At 44.0% G+C, this 26445-nt stretch overlaps 1 protein-coding gene across 1 annotated transcript in view; it reads right to left on the reverse strand.

Moving 5' to 3' along the window:
• The window catches only part of LINGO2 (leucine rich repeat and Ig domain containing 2), a 2438702-nt gene that overhangs the window by 314046 nt on the left and 2098211 nt on the right, over positions 1 to 26445 (reverse strand). The gene's annotated exons all lie outside the window — the stretch shown is intronic.

The following is a 26445-nucleotide window of genomic DNA, read 5'->3' on the forward strand; positions in this document are numbered from 1 at the left end:
GCTCGTGCACAGCTCTATCTCCCTTGCCAGTTAACACGGTGACTATAGAACCCGCTGGCGGGAGCGCTTCGCGCTCCAACGCCAGCTCGACCTAAAAAATATTGTACTGGCATGGAGCAGTGATAGAATACAAGTCATCCTATCAAAGTGATAGTAAAGAAGCTATGCTCCAGGGGAGTGACAAACACAAGAAGAGGAAAGAAAACCATTGAGTAAGATGCCAGCAAATTAGATTGACAAGAAAGCCAACCAACATACTGAATCAAAGCCCACTGTAAAGATTGGTATTGTCCACAATAGATCGGCAACAAAAGGCCGATAAAGTAGTATGTGGGCTGGTCCTCAAAAGAATATCGGGACTGTAATGGTGGAAATACAGTTTAATGGTACTTAGAAGGACTATGTTGTAGGAAAGTAAGTTAATTTGTAGGTGAGTGTGACAGGCACAAAAAAATAGGGGGCGTGCTGAGTTAGAGAGAAATAGGACTAGATGTGGAGAATAGTGCGAGAGAGACAGGTAAGGGGTTTTAAGCATGTGTGAATCAGAGGCCGACAACAGCTTTAAGAAAGGGTGTGGGAGGAATGTGAGGAGTGGATCGTATGAGAAAGGCATAGGAAAATATTAACTGCAGTGTAAACAAGACACCTATTTTAAGAGTGCTTGTTAAAACAGACAAGACAGATTAATAGAGTGTTGTACTGGGGACCAGGAGATGATTTAATATTGAGAGAAATTGAGGGCATATTTATGCAAATGACAGAATGGAGTAAAACAGTGATTTGTAGATATCCCCCCCAAAATAACCAGATTTGATCTTGATAGAGTCACAAATTTGCTGGTTTAGCTCCAGATAAAAGGTGAACTTACACAGATTTTTCCAACTTTTCCCCCCTCATATAAAATACTTTTCACTGGTCATAAATCATTTCCGGATAACCCCAGATATTGAGTGGTGTTTGTATCACTTCCCCACTGAAAATGTACACTGGCATCAACATTTTAGGGACTTAATATCCATATGTGTTGAGAGTGAAAAGAGCATTGGGAAAGCTTGTGAATAATCACTTGTTCTTACTTTAAGGGGATTCCTAACATTCTCATTGGCCACCGCATTCTTTCCTGTGAAAATAATTATTTCTTCAGTCTGGAATGTACTGTACACCTCTGTGATAATTCGTAGTCTAGTAATAGTTTAGTGTATCGTCTGCTTTGGCAGGGCAAGTGTGGTTGACACTAATGTCCAAAGCAAACCCACTCACAGTGCTTCATTTGTAAAATATGAAATGCAGATGCTCAAATATTTGCAGGAGGCCACACCCACTTTTCTCTGATCCCACCCACTTCCTCCACTGGCTCCACCCACTTACTATATTAGCCCCACCCACATCGTCAAAAGGCACTGCTAAAAGTCAGATGTAATCTATACCTGATCTGAATTTCTCCACGGGAGCCTTCTTCATAGTAAGGTTTTGATAGGAGATTCCCCTGTCCTGTGAACATTTTGAAAAAGATTAAATCAAAAGTGCATTTAAAGCATAATTTTGGAATAAATTAGCTCACATCACTAATGCATTGACAAGGGACAATGTCAGTGCTGTATGTGCTGATTTGGGGAAAGGACAATACTGGGGTAGGGTATGCCATTTTTAACAGAGTCTTATGAGTTAAAAGGTACGACTTTAACATAGCTTATGTGGTAAAATAAACCAAAATGTTGTGAAAACACTCTAAACAGATAAACTGAATAAAGTAAGGCCATACACTTGAATGAGTCAGTCACAGTCACTTCCAGCAGCTGAAGGGGTGTGGAGTTATTCAGTATAGTAGAGTATTAATTCATATTACATCATGCTACTACTACAACGCTGTGACGTGACCTGCTGCGACCGGCGTCATGCCACCACCGAACTGCACCGTATGCAATGTTCCTGCCCTTCGCAAAAGGTTACTTCGCTCAGGGCCGGCTTTAACACTGGTGGCGGCATGGCGCCCTGTGCGACATTGTTGGTGCCCCCAAATGACCACCCTCACACGCATTCCCTCGGTGCAACCCTTTAACACTGCCCTGCAAGTCTCCATAACATAACCACTGTTTCTCAGATTAATTTAGTTTTATAGCGCCTCTCATACCAGTGTAAGGTGTTAGAGCACTTTGCATCACACACACATTGCATAGATACAATCCTATGTGTGTAAATCAGTATATAGGGAATGTTACGTTAGACAGGACTACAAGGTATAGGAGTCACATGTCATCCATCATTGTCATTGTAGGCAATATAGTTTAAGAGTTCTAAGTCTGGAAAAGCGCACATTCAGAATTTAAAAACATCACAGCATTGTTAGGGGTTCTCCCCAATAAGAATTGATTTCTACCCAAATGAACCCTTTTTGCAAGATTAGGATAATGAAAAATTGGGCAAAAAAACATATAGCTGTAATATATAACTTGCAGTTTGCATGCAGCTCTTTGATGACAGACTACTTAATAGCTTGCTGTTCTATGATAGGATTTTAACTTACAAAAGGATCTCTCTGACAGAAGCAGTAACACACTGACCTACTTTACATTATATGCACTTTTTCATCTGCATGGTAAACATTTAATGCAGCAGGTGTATTAACCATCTGTACTACCTTACAAGAAATCACAACTTCCCCTAGACAAAACTCCTGTCTCTCTCCAGGAAGACAATTAATCACCAGAGGCTGAGTTATCTTGACATTTTAATTTGCGCCTGAATATTACAGGAGGCCAGGAAGGAACTCGGCAGCAGGTGCTTTTAAAACAAGAATATACTGGCAAACTGACGCCCCCACGGTGTTACATGAAAGAATGAAACAGAGCCCAGTTAGAATGCACGCAGTATAATGGTGACTTGACCCTGCCAGCCTGCTGACACCTTCATTTGCCCTTCACTGTCCTCTAAGTCTGTGCGTCAGCCATGGAAGAAAGGGTCACATTTAATGCCCCATCTCCCTTAAAAAAAAATAGCAGAGTATCAAACATGTCTTCCCAGGCAAGGCTAACTGACAAGGACTTGAAAGGGGCGTACACAATAGGAGCCCCATCATGCCCTTTGAACTGCAAGGCCTACCTACATTGACCCCACGCCCTGAGCAGCTGATCTTTGTAGTCTATTTTCCTTCCAGATATCAAAGAGTTGTGAGCGTTTTATTTTTCGGTAAACAGAATGTGCAAAAGGAAGAGATTCTTTTGCCTGATGAGGGTTCCGAGGGTGGAGGGAGGGACGCACGACTGTGCGCACCCACGACTGTGCGCACCCAAACAAAAAAAGCAGCGTTGGTTGGTTTGGCAAGCAGCAATTGGCATGGGCCACAACCACGCCACCGCCACCCACAGGGGGGGGGGCATGATCATTGTGGCATCACATGGCGGGTACGGCCGCTACCTTACTTTACAGTAACAGTGCAGTCACTGTGTGTGTCAATTAAAACTTAGGTTACCACCCAGTCGGGTAGGAACGGGCGGCTGGCGGGACAGGGATACACACACGCGCTGACTGCAGCAGTGCACAGCCTGCAGGCTGCGCAGCTTTATTTTAACTGATTAGGTCTGATGCCAGGCCCTGCTTCACCTGGTGGCTGGTGCGGTTACTGGCTGGCGTCACTGGCCTGAGTCAGACTGGGCAGTAGTAGTAGTACTAACTCACTGCTGGCAGCGGCTATGCCGGGCCGGGCTACTCTTCAACGCCAACAAGTCACCAATGCACGTCGCACCTCAACAACGTCTGGCCTGGCCGTTCGCGCTTGCTGCTGGCTTACTTTCAATTAGACTTACTTTCACTTAGACTAAGAGAACCGACGCTGCTGAACGATTCTTGAACCCTAGAACGTGAATGGCCATAATGACTCGGTGGTGGTGGTCAGAGGTGAGGCTGTGCGGGTATGCTGGGGTGTGGCAAAGCCGCGAATGCGCGAGCATTGCAATCTGGAAAAATGTGCGCAAGCTGCTTGCTGCCGCGCACAGCCCCAACACCCGCAGAAGACCAAAGCCCTGCCCAACCCAGTGTCCTGCCCACTGGCCGGCTACACTGAGCCGCGGCCGCCAGTGCCTGACTGCATTGAACAACATTAGATTGAGAACGAACTGATCTGAATTGAGAACTAACTTGAGCGTGTGACTCGTGAGGAAACCGAATCAGAGTCAGAAACAAGTACTTCAACGTTACATCAGTCATCAACAACACAATCAGTACGTAACACTTTAACTAGTAATAGCAGCACTTACGGTAGAGCAGCCGTCACTCTGTGCCACTAATTACTATCAGTGATATGATGATATGATATGATAAAAGGATTTTTAAAGCGCTCTTACACCAACGGTTCCTTGGCGCTGGGGTGGAGGGCACGTGACCAGACGGGAGGGGAAAGTGAGTTAGTGGTTGTAGGCCTGAGAGAACAGCCAAGTTTTTAGAGACTTCCTGAACATGGGGTAGGACTCAATTTGACGTAGTGAGGGTGGCAGTGAGTTCCAGAGTTGCGGTGCTTGAAAGGCGAATCTTAGCCCTCCACAGCCAATCTCCTGACACCCCTCGCTTAGCGGCGAGGGGTGTCAGGAGATTGGCTGTGGCAGAGCGGAGGGAACGGCTCGGGGTGTAACGCTGGATTCGGTCTGACACGAAAACTGGCCCATGGGAAGAGAGAGCTCTATAGGTAAGACACCCCATCTTAAAGAGGCAGCGTTGTGCCACGGGGAGCCAGTGGAGATCCCTAAGGAGGGGTTTCACATGGTGAGACTTGGAGAATCAATTAGAGTCACATAAATGCTTGTAGACCCGACCCTGATAATTAAATGCTGGTGCTAAGCACCGGCAAGCTCCGGCACAAATTAAGCACTGCCCACTCAACATTGTTATTTGCGTTTTTTGCCACATTTAGAAGCCTCGGTATGCATCTTTCGTCAAACAGTACATATTTACGTATTTGTATCTGTCTGTTCCTATAACCACCTAAATCTCAAAGGATGCTACTATTGCACATACTCCGAGTCCCAAACAACATGAATGCTGTGGTTAGATGCATGTCAAGTGTGTTTACCACATATAAAATGGAAGTTGGCATTTCCTGTGAAACCTGGGCCGACTGCTCGCGTTAGGCAGCGAGTGGATGGTTGCATTTGGACTTCTTACACAGACAGGCAAACATGGAATTGCCTTTTCTACTTCCATGTCTGTTACCACTATATAACTGTATGCCAGTCATTTTTATAAACCACACATGGATGAACTGCAACGGTTAGACTTGGCTCTGCAGTGATCGTTGAACCAACCAAGCTATTGTGGCAGCTTTGCAGGATGCATTTTGCTTGTTCATCGGGGCTTCAGTTGCATCTGTAGTGTTTTTAAATTCCCCAATAGAGCCTGCATTTTAGGCACTCCTGTTTTCGCTGTCTTAAGTTGGTACGCGGATGACACTCCTTTTTCCAACTACATGAATCAGCGCATTTTCTGGCGAAGCGTCACATGTTCTGGTCCAATATTTAATGATCTGGATTATAGTTTTCATTACAAAATAGCAATAATATGATACAAACGAGAAGTCCATCCGGAACTGGCTATTTTGCAGTTTGAAAGACATGGTTTGCAAATATATTTGGCATCACAAATGATTTTACAGGGGTCATTTAAACACAATGTGAATGTGGCTGGAATTAAAGCTGCACGCTTGTAACAAAGAACAGCACTTTAAAATTGCCCATATCTGCATAACCACGGGGACCACAGCCGCTACCTTTCCTGATAAGAAAAGGTAAATTTGAATACGTTTACATTTCAAATGTCTTCCAGGCTGTGCCTCAGACGCATCCTTTGTATAGTGAAGACCATCACATCAGGGCTGTCTCCAGCCTGGAGAACCCACAACACAGGCAAAAAAAGGGGCGAGGGCTTTGCTCTGAAGTGTGATGAAGGTAGACAGATTCTAGGTTTCACCTAAAGGGTCCCCTTCAACCTGCAGCTCCACCCCTACACACCCATAGCATCTACAAAAAGGGCAGAGCATCAGGAAGTGTAATAACAGCCATTTGCTAACAAAAGTGTTCATTGAATTTGTAAAGGGAGCACTTTTGCCAGCCAGCCACTGGAACGCAGGAATACACTTCCACTGCCTGGAAAGTTGTCCTCATCTTCGATATGGTGACAGTGCAAACCAGAGGCATTTAAATATATCCCACTCTGCTGTATAACTACTACTCTGGGGCTTATTATAAGTCTGGCTGTCCACGGACCACCAGACTAATGGGGGCGTGGCCGTCTTCTGACGCCCTTTTAGGGCCAATGCAGTTGGGCTGCTCTGGGACCACCGTAGCCGCCAGGGATCAGAGATCTCTGGCAGTGGCGCGGCAGTCTTGAGGCCGCAATATGCTTGGCCGGGCTGCTGATGCCCACCACGCATATTACGAGTTTCCTCACTGCCACACTTTTCATGGCGATGCGACCACCATAAAAAGTGTGGCAGTGAGTAAACAAAGGGGTCCTTACAGGGCCCCCTGGTGCCTCACACCATGTGTATGCACACAGGGGGCACAACATGTTCCACCCTATGTGCATGCACACCAGTACCTGCACAGAATGGACTGCAGCATTCCATACCGTGCAGGTACTGCCTTTGACGTTCCCATTGCAGTGCCTCTTTCAGAGGCACCGCCAGTCAATGCCAAAGAACTACCCACCAGACCAGGAGAAAACACCATATCTGGCGGCCAGTTACTACATGGGTTTGGTAGTGGGGGGGCAGGGCAGTCCTGCTCCCACAGCGCCAACCTCATAAAAAGGCCCTCTGAGTCAAACCTGAGGATGAACAGCAGAATCTCTTTTTCAATGTGAACATTATTTCCCATGAATTTTCTCGACATATGCATCCAGCCAATATATTTCACTTTCAAACCATGAGCTGATCAACTGACCTGGCTGGGTCGGTCGTCTAGCAGTAGTCTAGAAACAGAGAAATGGTTTACCTGATTCTAGTACCTATTACAAATTTCTAATATAGCACAATCTTCACAACTAAATAATACTGTTTCTTTCTACATTCTTGCATCCTGACACTGCATGCTGTCTCACAAATATTCACTACATTCTTTAAATCCGGCATTAAAAACTATCCTTAAATTAAGATTTCTGTGTATCGCCTCTCTATTTTTCTTCACTCTCTCAAATAGCCCTTCCCTTCTCTGCATGCCTCCTCTGCTACAACTCATTTAAAAGATCACAATCTCTCCTCCTGCTGAAAATCATACGTATGCAACCTAACAGCACCTAATCGCCTCTAACTTCTTTATTAATCCCGCCAACCATGTGCTTGAGCTCACCCCACACCCTACTAATGATTGCAACCAACCACTATTACTTTAGTCTCAGTGGCATAGCAAGAGGGGGAGGCCGGACTGCCCTAGACGGCAGGAGTTTTGGGGGGGGGGGGGCGGGGTCCCCCACTCTTACCACCACCAGTCACAGCAAATGCAGCGATTGCCAGCACCCACCGATCCTACCTGTGGCCATCGCAAGGGTTCACCTGCACCCCGTGCTGTTACCTGCAGCCATTGCAATGCAGCAAATGCAGGGGCCCCCACAGGCGACCCAAGGTCTAGGTACGCAACTGTTGAGACACCATAAAAAACTGAATTACAGCATCGGATGGTTTGCTTTGAGCTCACAAGACTAATCCCAATAACAAAAAGTAACCAATAACACTGAACTAATCATCAACCTTCGGTCCGGAGCAGCGTGCTGCCCAGAGTAATGCACTTCAACACCTCATCAGGGGGAATATGCCTCTTCACTGCGCATACCTTTATCCCGCATGCTGTCACAACGTGTTTGTAACAATGACTGCGTTGTGACAATGCATACCATTACTCCGCAAGTCGTTGGGGGGGCGCTGGATGCTGAAATGGTAAAATGTACTATTCCAACTTCAATCTGTGCGGACTTTAGAGAAGGTGTTGGATTTTAAATATAACACCTTCCCCCCACCCCCTCCGCAAGTCGTTGCGGAGTAATGTTATGCGTTGTCAGCATCCAGGGTCACAGATGTGGGTGAAGGTGCTTTACCCATCAGGGGTAGTAAACACTATATAATTACAATTACTGTAAGTAAATCCAACCTGCGCCTATTTTCCCACCCTTTCTTGAACTAACTGTAAGTAAACCCACTCCAAAAGTGAATATTCTGCAATCATACATGAAGTTCTCTTTTGGTAAATTCGACAATCCCCTATTCTGAGAAGAAGGAATCATGACGTTTGAATATAAATTCCTTTCTTTCAGTGAACAGCTTTTACACAGCACAGTAAAATGTATTGTTAATGGGGCTTTTGTAGATAACGTGAAAGAGGCAAGTTAAAGGGTATAATGAGAGTAGAATGGGTAATACAGCCAAGAAACATTATGAAGATATTATAATGTAAAAGAGACCAAGGATATCAAGATGTTAGTATGCGACTGACAGGTAAAGGCTATTACAACATCAATTGTTAGAGTAAGTAAAAAGAGTGCATCAATAGCACAATTTCACTTACTCTTATATGCCTTTGTGAAGCGGGTCCAAAGCATTTAAAATGGGAATAAAATAGGATTTTTTTTTGTGCTCATAGAAAATTCTTCCAAATAGAGAGGACCGCATTCTCTTTCCGCTTTTACTAATAAGGCTAGGACATTTCAGGCCTATTCATGCAGGCATGTAAGACTACACAAAAGAGTTCTTCTGCAGTACTACTTCCCGTATTAATAAATGCGCTAGTAAATCTGCTTCTTTTGTGCAATTTTCAGTTCCATTTGGTGGCATTCCGGCAAGCAATATATTTCCTACATTTGGAGGACGGCGCTGTGCTGCGCTATACAGCGCTGTAGTAGTCAGGCAACTCATTGAACTGGAGATGTGCACGCACACCGCTGTTCGTTCCATGTGGGTGGTTTCTAAGCTGTTGTGTCTAAGCAACTGTGTATGCTGTCGGATTTTAACCTGCAGTATGCTTTTATACTTATCAAGAGACTGATGGGGCCATGGCTGCGCGCACGCTTCTCGCGCGTTCCAGAACTAATCCATTGACTGCAATACATCTCTGAACTCATATCTTGCCACTGGAAAATCGGACCTGGAGAATACATCCGAGCTGGTGGCTCCGGGGCTATCTTCGAGGGGTGCATCCGCGAGATAGCGAGGGCTTGGAATCAAGTTCATTAATAGGCCCTTAGATTGCATAGCTCTCCAACTCCAGGGAAATAACAAAATGAAAAGCAAAGATGACATTGAGTGACCTTCTGCTTTGTAGCCACAAAGGGCTAACAGAGCAGCTGATCCCTAGCACGGACATGACTGAAGACAAGGACCTCTGCACATGGCTGATTAGCCACTGATGAGAGGCTGTTCCTTCTCAATCCAGGTCAAAGGTCGAATCTGTTACATTTCCCAAATGCCTCTAATTGCTAATGGACATGGTTATTTGCAATGAATCATGTCAAGTGGGAGCCAAAATGCATTACAAGCGCACACCTAGCATAAATAGCAAACCTATCCAATTATGCTCTTTAGTAACAGGGTTTTATGTCATCTAATTGATTTAAAAACAATCCTGACATGAAAAGAAAGATTGCAATCCTGATTTCTGACATCCAGCTAACAAAGAATGGATACATCCTCTGTTGATTCCGTGTCAATATCCGATGCAGTGAGGATCAGAGAGTTAGGGAAAAAGCTGTGCTGTCAAGTATCAACATTAGATGTAGGTCCTTCTGTCAGCAGGGTAGGCTCCTCCATTGGCGAGCGTCACCCCAGTTAAGTGTCCCCCAAGGTCCCAGAGATTAAAAGTGAAAAGGTAACTCAATGCCATCTTATTTTTCATTGCCCCATCCTGAACCAAGCATCAGGACGTGACAGGGCCGGCTGAGTGACAGTAGGGGGGAGAGGTAGGCAGAGGGCTGCGTTTGCACTGTTTAAAGTGTGCATGCCTCACACATGCGCACTTTAAACCTCTCAAGCCAACTGTCTTAAGACTGCTGGGTTGAGAGCAAGTGCAGGTATCCAGTGCCATTGGTAGAGCCGGGAGAGGCCACTCCAACCAATCGGGGCACTGCTCCCATGCAGGTTAACAGCACCTAAGCAGGCCAGGATTGCTTAAAGGGAGTTTGCTGGGGCCTACACTGCAGTCCCAGCAGAAAAGGTTGGAGTGAAGCGGACGTCTTCGGACACAATCCATTAAGTGTTTTTCTTTTTTCTTTAATTTTTCTTTTGTTTGCTCAGCCCCTCACCTCAGTAGTTACCAGCCGCCACTGGCTGTCAGGTACCAAGCAGCAGATGCTTTAATGCTTCTAACCCCCAAAAGAAAAATACGCAGTGAAGAATAGTAAACACTGTATCAGCTGATGCCCAGAAGATTCCCTGTTTAGTGACTTTGACAATAATCTAGCATTAGATTATTGCATTAGATAGCAAGGACTGACCTCATCTTTAAAAGCCCTCCACCCAAGTTATAGACCTCAGGCACACGTGAGGACCTATAATGAGGGATAGGACACTTAAATTGGTGCTGCCATATATTCCCTTCTGTGCGCTGGAATTTTCAAAATCCCATGTTATGTGACAAGGTCAACTCGTCATAAGCACAGGGCAGGTAAAACCCATGACGAGTTGACCATGTCACTAGCATCGAAGGGGTTAACCTTGGCTGCTAGAGGTTTTCCCCCCCGGTGCTGAACTATGAGTAATCCCCTTTTGCATGACGAGCTCAGCTCGTCATCAGCACAGCTCAACTGTGCCTCATGACGAGCTGAGCTCGTCATGAGCAGCCAATTAAACAACCAGTGTGCTCCGAGGCAGAAGGTATTTAATGCTTTTCGAACCTACCATCCTCTGAGGTTAGAATATACAAAACAAGGAGAAACTATAAGACAAACATTTGAAAGGTGTAGCAGAACGTCTGTGCCAGCCATTATTGGCCCTTTGCCCCGTCACTGTTCTCAGGGAAGCCCCTCATTTTTCAATGTTATGATTGGCTAGATATATATGTGCGCCATCTTTGCCCCCTGAATTTCCAATGCATCCACTAGGTTCAAATATTATGATTGCACTTCATTAGAGCAAGACACAGACGCTTTGTTACGAATTTCCAATACAGTCCTTTCAATATGTATGTTAAGGGTAAGGTCGGGTCCCCCTAAATCAATATTAGCAACATTTGTTTTTAATCTTAAAAAGTGTTCTGTCATACAGTGGTGCATCTGAGTTAGGAGAGGCTTGATTCAGATATCCACCTCATGTTAAAGTTGTCAAGCAGGCCTGCGTCTCCAGTGACCTTTGAGAGCCATCAAGGACCTTTTATTGCGATAACATTTTATTTAACAAGCACAGGGGTGTCAGAACGAACATGCAGTGTCAGATCAAAACCTGTGTAGGCCCATAGACAGTCAAAATTTCGCCCCCACCCTTCGCAAATTATCTCCTAATACCCAATCCACCAGATTTTTTTTTTACAAACTGACAGCTGCCAGAGGATGAGCTTTTAAGAGACAAGCTGTTATATGGTTTATGTACTTTAAGTTGGTAATGGGTACATTACATTAATACAGTGTTTTCTCCATAGAGTCTTTAATGTAAAGTTTTCGTTTCTTTGAGTTGAGTCATTTTTTTCTGTCTTTTGAAAACAATATATAAGAAATCTTGATTGCAAGTCTTTTAGAAGATCAAATCACTATTATTTTGAAAGATTGTCGCGGGCCCCTAAAAGTAGTGGGGCACATGGGCCGGTGCCTTCTTTGCCTATTTGGTAATCCGGAACTGCGAACATGCAGTGTCACAGTTTAAAATAGGAGTGATCAAAGATGAGAGCAGTAGGCAGCAACAATGGTCAGAATATTGCATGTCCCAGTTTTGCTTGTTGCAGATTAGTATAACTTGTAAATCATGGAGTTAACTTTACTCGGTCCTCGGGGGCAAGCTTCCACACATGCAACGCACTTGGTTTTGAGTGGCGCTGCATATTACCTGGTTTTAGGTACACTCTTATCCACCTGATCTGCCTCACAACATAGCACATGAGTTTAGTGTCTCATTATTGGTACACAGTGCGCTGTGAGACTTAATCTTTATTTCTTAGTCAAGCTGAAGATTGTGCCAGATGATGAATGAAGCATTGACCATTGGCACCAAGCATAACATTTCTTAAAGAGACAGAGGCACCATAAGATAGTGGATTGGAAGCAGTGAATACAAGCACTGAGACTGGGTTTCACATTGACCTTAGTACTGATATGGCTGTGCTCACACATAATATTAACAAACATTGGCAAATAAAATAGGTCTGCCTTTAATGTGCCCACAAGCGTAAAGTCTAGGCACGCAGAAGTGTCCACTTGTGCATGCATTTAAGAAACAAGGACCCAACAGAGGCAGTGGCAGTGATATACAAAATAACCTCGAGTACATTGCGATGAATGCACTCCAAAGGAGGAAAAAGGATAATACATGCAAATAGCCAGTAGCATTGGATGGGAGAGATGTACACCTCTGGGCTGCAACAATATGCGATTGCCATGGTCTCAGGGCAATGGCTGAAACAGACTGATGAAGAAAAGTCAGTAGTTGAAAGGGAAGGGTCCAAAAATCACTCCAAGTATATTGAAAACATAATATCTGTGTATACAACCATGCTGTCAAATGTAGACCGAAAAGAGGTTGTGTTGCACCGCTTCCATTACTGTTGTTCATGCCAAGAGGTCAGACATGATTGTTAATCATTACAAACCTTTCTTAAGTTCTTGATACTTCAGAGAAAGAAGGGGGTCCCCTAAAAATGTGTGAATCATGTACAACGAAAGGCAATGTTTCTGTATCAAAGGTGGGGCACCACAATGGCACTGGTCTTCGTAGCATTATAATTGAACAGTTGAAACAATGAAAAAAGCTCAGTAACCATACTAACCTGAGGAGTGCAAGAGATTATGGAATAAAGATGGAAAACGCAGTTCATTGCTAACTGCAATATCAAGCGATTGGGAGAACATTCATAGTTAAATAACATGTTTTTTCGTGGCTCGAACAGTCAGTAATAATTTATGAGCTCAGAAAACATGAGGATTTTAGACAAAATACGTTCATTTTTTAGGGAGGGGGCGGGAGAAGGGTGGTATTTTAATTGTGCATAATGTGGGCCAAAATATGCTGCCTAATACTTATTGTATTTATGGCTCACTAAATTATAGACACATGTTATCTGTTGAACATTTTCTATATATTAAACTGTAACTATTATCTAACTTCACTATGATGTGGTCAACACCACTTAACCGACCTTACAAACCATACTAGTGAACATTACTGAAATTATATCAATTTAATTTCCACTTCTCACTAAACAAACCATCTTGTACCACCGGTTGGGATAGCGCAACAATCCCAACTGGTAGTGTGTGTAACACTTGTTGATACATACATCAGTTCTTTCAAATGGGTCCTTTCAGACACACATCACTCAGTCAATAACGCTTGATAGATGGTGAAATGGTAATGTGAAGGCAAGTGTAACATCAAGTTGATTTTACTAGTGCAGAGGATGTCTGCAGTTCAGATTTCATGTCGGTGTCTCCCTGTTCCTGTTTCAATGATTTTTGATATATTCCAGTGGTCATGTCTTTGTCTTCTGTCTCAGCGTTTGTATTAAAAATGTGTCTGTTTCATTGCATGTGTCTCCCTATTCCAAAGCCTACCTCTTTTTCAGTGGCTGCAAGTTTCTTGGTCTCATGGTTAATCCACTACCCAATGCTTATATATTACCTCCCTGTTTTCCTTCTTTCCTTCCCTCAATGTCTCTTTGCTCAAGATTGTAGTTGTGAAGATTCCCTTTGAACTAATGTTATACGTTTAACTCAAACCACCGGCCCACATGACACTCAATCAGCACTGTCACACTTGGAACAACTCCATTCAGAATACAGCAGTCTTTATATTAAAAAAAGATGTATTAATATATCAAAAATAAGAATCACAAAGTTAAATCATCACATTAAAATGTAGAATAAAAACATTCCAAAGTGTAACGAAGTGCCCTCTGGAGATTTAAAAAACACAATGAAAATACATGATTTCTACAATAGACATCTCATAATTGAAAAACAATACCACATGGAAGGAGTATATGTAGGGCAGTCGAAAATGTGCCTTTACAGAGTTAATTTGAAGCAAATGTAAACAAGGCAAAGGACACTTAGTTCTGGTCTCTATGTTTCTTGTCCCAATTCAAATTTAACACAACTTTCTGCGTCGACGCGTTTCGGTGGCACTTTGATTTTGTTATGTAGATCTTTCGCCCTCAAAGAGTCCTTTTGCATTCATTGATATAACGTTGAGCATGTAGTTATTCCCTGTTCAGTTAAAGCTACTCCCAGAGCTAAGTTCTAAAGTATGTAAGGAGCCAAGGCTATAAAGGGGGGAGAAAAGAAGGCCACCACATGCACACATGCCACAAAAACATGCCCTGTTAGGGCCAAGGCAATGCATTCCCCTCACTGGTTCAACGTCCAGGGGTTACACATCACTCCCATTACTTCTATACAGCTCTGTTTGTTACTATTGATTGCATGCCCATCAGGAGAATGTGTTAAATACCTAAAAAAAAACACAATTGTATCGATGCACATCTTTCTTCCTTTCAAAGTGAAATACTTTGTATTAACTATACAAGAACTTCCACAAAGCACACCATAAACCTATGTGTACATACTTCTGGTAATAAAAGGTACACTTTTTCAACGCAAAGTAACTCTAGGCCTTATATAGACGTTGGTGGATGGGATATTCCACCACATATGTTCCTGGTGGCCCATCCACTGTATTAGAACTGTATTATATCCCCTGGCACTTGTAATTTCCCATCTGGAGTCAAGCATTGTCTTGATTGGCTTAAATTAGTTTGGCTCTTGACAGTCCATTCTACAGTTTGCTCCATCTTCTTCTCGCCGTTCTTGCACGTTTCCAGTTTCCCCCCGTGCCCCCTTGCAACCTGTCTGGTTATCTTTATTGTGTTCACACTAAGGAGTTTCTAGAAACCCCCGTCTCCAACGAGACATCCCCACAGGACAGCACTCCATGTGTCAACACTGAAAGGCAATTTAGGGTTCATGTATTACAAATCATACCTGAAAAAGAGATGTAATATCTGCGTCTTGCTTCTTAATTTTTGGTAACGCTTCAAATAACTGCTGCATTAAGGTCAGTGATGAGAAGATATATTGGCATTAATTAGATAAAACCTTTTCATGACACAGTATGGATCATCTTTTTGGCTAGTTCAAATTGTGTTTTAACAATGACATTAGGGTATTTGTTTCCTTTTCTAAGCAATAGAAATTCTCCATTTATCTATTAGGGACATTAATACCACTTAGGCGAATTTCTCACACGTTTGGTGCTTACTAAACAGGTTAAAGGTGAACAGTTAACCTTTACAAAGTGCCAGAGTGCCATTGTTTCTTCCAAAAGATATCTGAATATGTTTTAACACATTTTAGTTAATACCACGCTTATTTGTATCTCAGCAGATCACTTAGCAGATGGTGGACCATGTGGCAAATCAATAATAATGCAGAAAATATAGTGACTTCATCACTACATAAAATCAGTAGCATTTGGTATCACGTGCCTTAACATAACACATAGAATAAAATAACACATCCCATATCCAGACACTTTACTTAACATGTTTCATACCCACATAATCCACACTAGATTACATTACGTACTATAAAATCTAAAAGAACAAAAACAGTACCAAATAACATGAAAAAACCTGCGTGCCCACGGCAACATAACTCTCTGACTGAGTTAAGCAATCTCCTGTCAACTGTGTAAGATCTGCAGCTCACGCGTTCCAACCCCATCAAGTTGCAAAAAATAGCATAATACATACAATACAATACATAAACCATACAATATATTTTCATGCCAATCCATATTTAATCATTAATAGAATACTGTACCATAAGATGTATACGATTATATATGATGATACAAGCATACCAGACAATATCAAAATATGCCATGCCATATGGTAGCATTTTTACAATTGTTTTGTAGTTTACCCTGTCTGCACAACCTCAAGTTTTTGAGACCAGTGCTTATTTTGAGCCTGTGGTTTTCGGTGCTCGGCACCAGCACTTTGTCAACTCCGGGACGTATGACAGTCTGCCACATGGTGGCGCTGTATATCTAATTTAGAGATGAGGACAATAGTTGTTTAGTCGTTCAATATACTATAAAAATGACTAATACCTGCAGCCCAAGACATTCTTATAGCATTGGGGGCATAGAATAGTCTGAATTGTCACACTTGAAGGAGTGTGATAGTTTGTAGCTGTGTTGGTACTGTAATTGATAGCACTGGCAGGGGCAATAGTTGCCTCCTGATGAGGGCCCTGACACGTTTGTTTTTTTAAAATAAATTCAGCACAGTTGGAGACCCTAATTACGAACGCCTAAAGGAGAGTTGGAGATAATTGTAATATCCGGTGCAATGCAATACTCTAGGGGTTCGGAATTTATCTGGTGCAATAGCTACTGCCAATTACATCTTTTGCTTTTCAAAATGGGGCATTACATGAGGATATTGGTACTTTTTGCACCAATGTCAGCATTTTCTGATATTTATTGGCATTATCCTCTGGAATACATTTGCTGGTTTGACTTGGCAATGTGTACTGGGGAGAAAGTTTGGAAGGGCCGGCTTTATCGCACCTCGTAATGACAGGGGTGGTAAAATTTGCACAATTTTTAATTTCGATCCCTTTACAAACTTGAACTAAGTGCCTTAAAAGGCCAAGTCCGATCAAGTGCACCAAAGTTATTTTCAGAATCTTCTGTTAGACCCTCAAAAAATCACTAACTTTAATTATTGGCCACTTAGTACTAATCTCCCTAATAGAACTTCGAGATTTGACTTCAAATGTGGTACTTGTGCAACAGAACAGAGCTGACTCTAGCAGAAATAAAATGACCATTACATTGATTACAAACTCTGTGATCTATATGCGTCTCCGCAGCATTAAAAATGCAACAATTACACAAATTAGCAACAACCAATCTTTTCTTCAAACCACCTCCCATTAATCCACAAGATGCAGCACAATGATGCTGTATATGACCCTTAGAAGATTAATGACATCAATTAACTAATACCCTCAGGGAAAATAACAAATAAAGCGCGCGCACAGATATTGTTGATAATAAAAGGGTGGTGTAATAAACAAGTCAAAGGTCAACCGTTCCTTTATTGTGTGCCTGCCCCCAGGCTCTGTTCTGGGCCTGGCGGAGTTGGCAGCGCCCAACCAGTGAGGGTAGCGGCACAAGAGGTGCTGCAAGACGGGTGCTAGCTCTTTAGAACAGTTTTTACGCCACTGCCATTGTCTGAAGGATCTCCAGGCTCATGTTATTTAAGTGGGCCGGGTCCTGTCGGGTCAGAGCGCAAGCAGTAATTAACAAGCATTGGAAATGCAATAGGTCTTGCATTTGTTTGAGTTAGAGCTATTGGCATTCTAAATGGCAAGGTCTTTTACTTATGTGTTATGCAGTGTATGTATATGGAGTGTATTGGAATTAAGTGGGTTGGATTGGATTAGTTAATTGTGTGGTGTGGAATTGTGTGGTGTGGTGTGGAGTGGATTTGTGTAGTGGCATTATGTGGCATCGTGTGCTTTGGAATCCTGTGGATAGTAATAATGTGGTATTGAGTGTTCTGGTATCATGTGCAGTACGATTGTGTGTTATGTAGTATAATTATGTGGAATATTATTTTGTGTTGTGGAGTGGAATGTAGTGGAGGTAAATCATGTGGTATGCTGTTGAATTTTGTGGCATAATGTGGAATTTTGTGCTGTGGATTGGATATATGTGGTGTGTCGTGTAATTGTTTTGTTGAGTTGATTTATGTGGTTTGGTGTTGAATTATGTGGTGTGGATTGTACATGCGTGGAGTGCTGTTGCAATGCAATTGAGCTCTCATTTGTGAGAGTTTGAGCTATTGGCGCTGTAAATGATAATGTCCTTTACCCATCTGAATTTTTTTGGTGTGGAGTGGATGTATGTTGTCTTGGATGGAATGTTGTGGTTTGATTTGGAATTGCTAGCTGTGGAATTGTGTGATGTGTATTAGAATAATGCCTGGTGTCACTGCACATGCTGCACCATTGAAATTATGACCCTATTACGTGCTACATAATTGCACTTGTGACTGCTTGTTGAGTTGTAAAATATAGCAATAATCAGTGTAAATGTTTAGAGCATTTGGTCTGGGTGCCGCTGCGCCTACTGCACCCGTGACATGAAGATTATGGATAAATCACAGTGAGAAAATAATAAGTGGAAAAGATTCCATCAATACCATCTAGCAGGAGCAGACAACTGATTAAATGCTATGTAAATGGTGAAAAACAGTCTTGGATAGATACAGGGTGTTAAAAGACTAGACTAAAGAAATTTGTTTAGCTACTGCACAACAATGCCTGCATAAATTTGGTATAGCCAGACGTCTTAACATTTTACTGGAATGAGCATTAGGCTTCTTCAGAAGGGGCCATAAGCTGTGTTAACAAGCCTTTATTTAACTTTGGTTGCTTCTGTGTTTTTTGTTATAACCTCAGCAATGTTGACCGACAAACCATGAGACTTAACTTATCAGTAGGTTTATCCAAAAAATACTCTCATAGCTGAAGCTGGCTACCTACTATTTCCACCACTGGACTATAAGTGGAAGCAGCTGGCTGACTATAATATATTCTTTTATAAGGAAAAACAATGTTTTACCTTTATGGTTGTGAAAGCAGTTTCCTGCAGAAATACAACCACACATAACTAGTGCCCTTACTTTGCTTGTAGTCTGTTATAGAGCAAGCCTGTGACACCGTCTCATGGCACTGATAGAAAAAATGGGATTTGGCCCTAATTTTCTGGCATGGACCAGACTATTATATGAACAACCCTAACCAGCAGTACGCACAGGTCAATGGGTAAATAAGGTGCGAATAATGCCTAGACAGTGTTATCAAGTATAAAAATGACAAAATAATCCAGTAATACTACCATAAAATGTGCTGCATTATGCCACATAATTTGGCTTTTCTTGCCGCATAATCTACAGAACCCAGCCGCACAATTTTCCCCTCCCCTGCTGCATAATCCCAGTAGCCCAAGTATACCCTGCAGAACTCAAAGTGCCTTAAACCCCAAAGACATTTTTCTCATTGGCCAGATAAAGGGGGTCTTTTGTCTGTGTAGACGCATTAAACTAGATACATTAAAAACTCCCCAGGGTGAGGGTCAGGCTTCGGGGGCCGAGGACCTAGCCCTTTATTATGCTGTGGCCCAATTACAGCAAATAATACACTGGTTTGATCCAAATAACAATTGGGAGAAGACTGTACTGGGTGTGACCCATCTAATGCCAGATAGTGAGGAACATCCTTTTCTACCTTCCCAGACCTGGTTGGACAGCCAGGCGCAAACAGAAAGCGAGTGGTCAAGGAGATTCTGGAGAAAACCACAATATAACCTAGACATCTCGCTGTAGATGTTGGAAGAATTCAAAGACATTATCAAGAATGTTCATGAAAAAATGTGAGGAGGGGCTTTGACACACGGTAGGACATTTTTATCTGAATAAACAAGTTCTTATATATGACCAAGCTCCAGACTGCTTTAGCCTGGGGAATCTATTTCTCCACCATCAATGATTAGCAAAGGTAACCAGAGAAATCTGAACAAAGTTTACAGAAGAACCACCAGGAACGAAAATAGTGACTACCATTCTTCTAATTAGCCTTAGTAAATGCAGAGGTGGTAGCACAGAACTAGGACGAGAGAAATGGTTAAGCGAATGTCCTGAACCCGTAACCAGTGCAGACTGAAGGATGCCAGTGAATAGCTCACATAAATTTCTCCAAACGCTTGTCTCAAATTAATACAACTCCACTATTTTCATAAAAGTTACTTACAACCCAGAAAAAGGCATGAATGTATCCGGGACACCTTCAGTTTGTTGGAGCTGTGGCATTAGCAGCACAGTCATCCTACATAGGAAGGGAGTGTGCCCGTGAGTGGCTGAGTTCATGGAAAAAAATTGTACTATATACATACACACACAAAAGATGTCTTTTATTACCCACCAAGTCTTCCTAACAATGTATATTAGGGATTTTCCTTACTAGAAAAGCACATAAGATGGAGATCAGGATGAAAGCCTTTGGGTATCACATTAGCTAAACGATGTATCGGGTGGCTCAGAAATATGAAAGGGGAAAAAATAAATTGAACATGCTATTGCGGATGAACATGAAAAACACGAGGAGAAACGAAAAATTGACTGAATATTTAACAGAGTGGACAGATAAACCCACACAATTAACAACCCCCTTCCACAAATAGTAGACCACATTGAATCAATCAACGTATAGCAATAATTGTCGACATGAGTTGTATAGAGACGTGTACAAAGACCACGCTACCAGACAATGCATGCTACTTATTGTGTATAGGCTGTCCATACCTAATTGATATAGCCTGAATATACTGTCATTTGGAAACTATATTTCACTGTTTTTGAACGGAATAGAGTAGATTAAAAAAAAATTCTCTCCCAGAAATCCGGCAACGGGCCAGTCATTTTTCCTAAAGTAAGCTGTATGTGTAAGATGCCCCCAACAAATAAAATGTCAAAAACGTAGTACTGCTATGAGGTTTAATCACTAAAACATCTAAACTCCCATTGCCAACAGCAATCTCTCACAATGTCTCCATCTCCTAGTGCGACAAGGCAGACATTTGATTATGCCATCTTGGAAGGTTTATGCACCATGTGCATTAAGAGTGTCCGCAGGGTGAGTACCACCTGCTTCCTGCAATGGTACAAAGAGAATGAGCTGTGGTGCAGCTTTCCAGCGTAATGATTTGTGCGCTCTGGAAACGTACATAAAAAAAATACATATTCAACCCCTCCCCTTGCACACAGTCCTTTCCGCTTTCTCTCTCCTGTACGTCCACTAGTCCCTACCCCATCCAGCAGTATGGTTTCTTTGTCCCCTCCTCCTTTCAAGGCATCTCCCCCAGAGGGGACTTGAACAAACACCTTAGTCCAATTGCAATGGCAGCACCCATTCCTTAGACAAGATGTTTAAAGCTAAAGCGTGGGTATCGCCATTGCTACAAAGGTAAAAAAAAAGATAAAAGAAAGGCACGGCTGGCATTATTGGAGGGAAGGCATGCCGCGCTGGTAAAAAAGAAACAAAAGCTTTGGGGAAGAGCATGTACTGCCTGCAGCAGCAGGCCGGGGAAACTGATCTAAGAAAATAATGCTCACAGCTTGTAAATAAAACATACAGAGGAACAACACATGTAAAGGCAGTCCTCATGGGAGGTTACAACAAGAGAAAAGGCAGTCCTAAGGAGGGACTACTAAGCCTATTGACTAATGAAAAGCCACCATTTACAAAGGACAATAAAAGTAGCCAATTAAAAAGATGGGCGGAGCTCAATGCCCATATCTTGAATATAGCATGTTTCAAAGAGACAGCACACGCGCTGCCTACGCGAGACCTAAAAAGGGCACATGAAAGGGGTCCCTTGCAGTTTCTTTAGTTAGCCCCTTAAGTTACCAAGCTTTCATGCCCGCCTACTTTTCAACTCTTTTCATAGCCACAAATGATATGCATTGAACTAATTATTACCTCGATCGTGACAGTGTCCAATTTGTTCTCCAAAGACTACATTTTTTTTGTCCCAGCGAAGATTGGACCCCATTTATAGCCGCCATGACATCCGTAAGTGTCGGTTCAGCTGGAGAGCCCAGAGAGTCTCCTCCCGTCAACTGGGCCCTCTTCGGATCGGTAGGGGAGTCTTTAGGCATCTTGTATCGGTCCAGCTTATTAGACTGGATATGCTTCGACCCCTTAGTGGACCTGGGCAAGGCCTTGGCAATATCCAGCTTGGTCGCCATGCGGACGTCTGCCACTCTCCGCTTCGAACTGTGGGTCACAATAACTCCTAGGCGGAATCCCTAGGCGTATTGCATGTCTTCCGTCGTCCCCGAGTTCATCGATGGCACCGCCTCAGGTCTGACAGGCCGGCTAACATTCGCCCATGTTTCCCAGTCCGCGGGCAGGGACGCAAACAGTCTCCACCAGCGACACCAGTACCAATGAAGGTCTCTCAAAAAAGGAGGGATGATAGCTGGTACCCCACCACGTGGACCCGCAGTTCCAGTCTCGGGAGCACATTCAATGTTGCGTGTTCCAGAAAGCAAATCTATGGGGACGAGATAACAGGTCCCCGGGGCTATTCACCCCACGAGTATTCACAGTGCCTAACTTGCTATCCAATTGTGCCCACAGCCTCTGTCCCTTATAACGGGGGCGCGTTGCGTGCAGACTCAGAAACAGTACCACCGGCAACGTATTCCCAGGCAGTCATGGCGCTTCTCTGCCGCTGCCACCAGTAGAAAGTCCCACCACAGTCCCCCAACACCTCTGCAGGGGTTGAGTACACTCGATCAGAGTCCTCGCCTGGCCCTTAGCCAACTTGCGGTGCCAGTACCCTCCCTGCAGATAGACTCCGCTACTGCTGCCAGACACTTGTTTCCCCGCATCCACCACAGAGCTCTCAGGAGTCGTAGCACTTCGTTATTTCAAAGTCTTTGGCCCACTGCCATTCAAGTCACCTCGTGTGGGCAGGGCAATGTAGCCTGGTCTCTGCAGCCACGGGGGCTGCCGCTGTCAATCCACAGCACTCCAAGCCAAGATCCCAACAGATGCTGCACCCCCACTGGAGGCCGCCGCCCTCGAGGCGTGGTATCTGGGGTCACGAGGGCAACACCTTAGCACTGCATTGGCGAAGTTGCAAGTGAGACCCTCGCCATTTGGGGGGGGGTCTTGTCATTGCACATTGCAGCCCCCACTGCTCCATGGATCCCTCACAAGTACGGGCCCTGCACCTGGCCTTGCTGCACAAAAGCACTGCTGGTCCCTTTTAGGCACTCAGGCAATCGGTCGCTGTTAGGGTTACACCACGGCGCACCTGGAGCCCTCCGCGGTAATTGCAGCTGATACTCAAGTCCCCATCAGAGCCGGTCCCCCCCCGTGCGGGCAGGGCAGTTCAATGCAATCCTCCAACCTCCACGGTGCACCGGGGCCACAAAGGAAGACCACCTCCTCCGCCAATCTCGGCTCGTTCATGCTAGCGGTGCCTGTTTCAAAATGGGCCGCTTGATTCATGAGGGACCCGAAGCAGCGCTCTCCACCACATCGCCCCGCAAATTCCAGGCAGACCGGGTGCATAGGGCAAGGCAGGGGGCCGCAGAAGAACGTCACGGACCCCCACCGATATTCCGCCTCCCTTTGATTGGCCTCGGTCCGACAGGAAATCACTTCCGGGGCCGGACCAATAACATCCGGCGATCCGCCCCGGTGTTTTTCACTTCAGGTCCGGCCGCAGCGCAGGCCAAAGCCCCCGGCTCAAGGAGCATCCCCCGGCTCAAGGAGCATACAGGCCGTCTCCCTCCGGTCGTCCTATCTCCGGCCCCCGGTGTCACAGGGGGCCCGGGAGCACAGCATGGAGCGTTGCTTCTGTTCGGCAATCAGGTAAGGGGTTGAAACTCAGGATGACAGCCAGGATAGTATCACTGGAGGAAGGGGGTTGACGGAGCCGAGCTCTCACGCGGCAATCTTGGGTCTGCGCGTGGCTCCTCCTGACAAGTAGCCTTTAAATATGTCTCATGCCTACCACTTCAGAGGCTGTGTGTGAAGTTTACACTGCCACGGTGACTTGCCATTTAAAACCCCTAGCCAAGCCTTATACTCCCCGTTTCTTTACATATAAGTCACCCCTAAGGTAGGCACTAGGTAGGCAATAGGGCAGGGTACTGTGTAATTAAAAGGTATGGTATGTACTGTTAGGAATTGCATGACCTGGTAGTGAAAAACACCCAACTTCATCTTTCACTACTGTGATGCTTACCTTTCTCATAGGTGAACAATGGGAATTCCTTATTACACATAAGCTGCAATTCCTAATTGAGAAGGAGTAGCTCTGTCATGTTTAATATCATTGGAATGTGAATTATATATCCTCTTTGCTGCCAACATTGAATTTATCATTACTATTTTAGAAATGCCACTTTTAGAAAGATGGCCTTTCACTGCTCTTAGATCTATGTGCCAGCTGTATGTCTACAATACACCTCTGGGGTAGGTGACAACTGGACTTTGTGCATTCCGTCTAGACAGCCACACAGAAAGGAAGGTTAGGTGTGACTGAGTGTCCATCCACATCTGATGGGTCATCCTGGGAGATAGTAGCTTACATGTACAACTGAATGGGCAGTGTCCTATCCCTACACATAGGGCTGAATACCCCCCTGTCTGTAGTGAGTCCGGGGTCAGGTCCGGGAAGGGAGGACCTCTGTGCACTTCAAAGTCCCTCTTTAAAGTCACCTCCACTTCAAAGGCACAACTGGGTATAAGTACTGGATCTCTGACCTCACCAAATCAGACACTACTGGAACTGTGACGACATTCCGCCAGGAGGAAGGACTGCTTTGCTGCTACAAGGACTGCCACTCTGCTGGACTGCTGCTCTGGAAGAAAATGCCTTTCTGCTGTGCCGCCCTGCTGCCTGCTACCCTCTGCCCTGCTGAGGAAGAACTGGACTACCTTGCCTGAACCCAGAATGATCTCCAAGGGCATGCTGGCTTGCCTCTTTTTCTAAGACTCAGGGATATCAAAGTCTTACACCCTGCTCCTGTGCCTGCTCCATTGGAAGTGGATCCTGGTGCTTGCTCCAGTGGAACCAAAGCATCCTCTGCTGCGTGAAGCAGAATCTACGTATCACTGCTGTTGCGGGAACAGAACCGGCATGTCGCACTTGAAACCAGTACATCACCATAGGAACCAACGCATCAGAACCACTGCATCGCTGAAGGAGAGAAAATCGACACATCCCCTCGACTACGTGGAGAAACCCGGCGCTTTACATGCAAAACCAACGTATCTCAGAACCAGCGCGTCATCATTGGAACTGCCGCATCACTGAGTGGAGAAAATCGATGTATCACCTCAACTGTGGGATCATCACAGATGCATTGCTCGGCTGCACCCACATCTCACTGTTGTGACCAGGATCTATATACTTTTATTCAGCGAGCCTTGCGTGGCTCCTGTACACAGTCTGCGCTCCATCACGGTCAGCCTGAGCTCTTGACTTAGCCCTGGTCCAGCATGACCAGATAATCCCCATGGGCACTTATTTGCTTCTAAGCACTATTTTCCCTTTAAATCTTTTTTAAAAAAAATCATATATTGATTTCTGCTTATTGGATTTTTGTCATTTTGGGTCTTGTTTTATTTATAAAATTATAATCTATTTTTCTGCTGTGGAGTCTTTCGTTGTGTTTTTACTGTGTTACTGTTTAAAGTGTTGCACAAATACTTTACACGTCGCCTCTTATGTTAAGTCTGCCTTCTCAGTGCCAAGCTACCAGAGGGTGAGCACAGGTTAATTTATGGTGTACATCTGACTTACCCTAATTAGGATTGTAGTTCCTGTTTGGGCAGAGTACATACTTCTGCCAACCAGAAACCCAATTTCTAACAAGGGTGCACAGTTATACTGTACTCTTTTTCAACAACTCACTGCCCTATGGTTTTCCAAGGCAATGCCTTTTCACTATGTACAAAGGACAAAGAGAGGGTAGTGGTGGATACACGGGTCGCACCTCAAAGTTGGTTTCGTCTCACGGTTAGTGGTTTTGAGGGCACGCTATCTTTTCTCCTATTATTACTTTTGGATTGTCTCATGCACAAAAAAGGAGCATGCTATTTCACTACAATAATGTTTCTTTCTTCATGTGTACTCTATTATTGGTATTCGGTCTTCTCTTCTTGTTCATTTGACATGCCTAACCCAGTCGGGTAGGATTGGCTGTGACGCTTTTCTGCAAATTTTTTGGAATGTTTCTCAGATCTATTCTCTCTGCTATACACTATTTCTTGTACACTGTCCCTTAAGGGTGGTATATAGTTTTAAACATTTTTAGGATACAAAACTCTTAGGCATATGTACAAAAATATTTTTCTATCACTATGTCTGCAGCCTGGAAGAAGTCACGGCCTCTCACCCTCTATGCATGTATCTTACGTGCCCATTATCAGAAGCAAATGCTACAGATGCCTGAGCCAGCTGTCAGCAGATGTTACTTCACTAGACGTGTTCACTCAACCTCTGACATGCAGGAGTAGGGACGATCCTTTGATACCAGCTCCCACCCACAGAGATGTGTTTTTCATATGCGCTCACTAGTTCTTTTTAGCCCGAAGCCTAAAAGACAGCACAGCTTTTTAGTTGCAAAGACATCCTATAGACATGTCAAAAGCTCACCTAGGAAGGCATTTCAC

Source organism: Lissotriton vulgaris, chromosome 3_1, assembly GCF_964263255.1.
Source record: "Lissotriton vulgaris chromosome 3_1, aLisVul1.2, whole genome shotgun sequence".
Lineage (NCBI taxonomy): Eukaryota > Metazoa > Chordata > Amphibia > Caudata > Salamandridae > Lissotriton > Lissotriton vulgaris.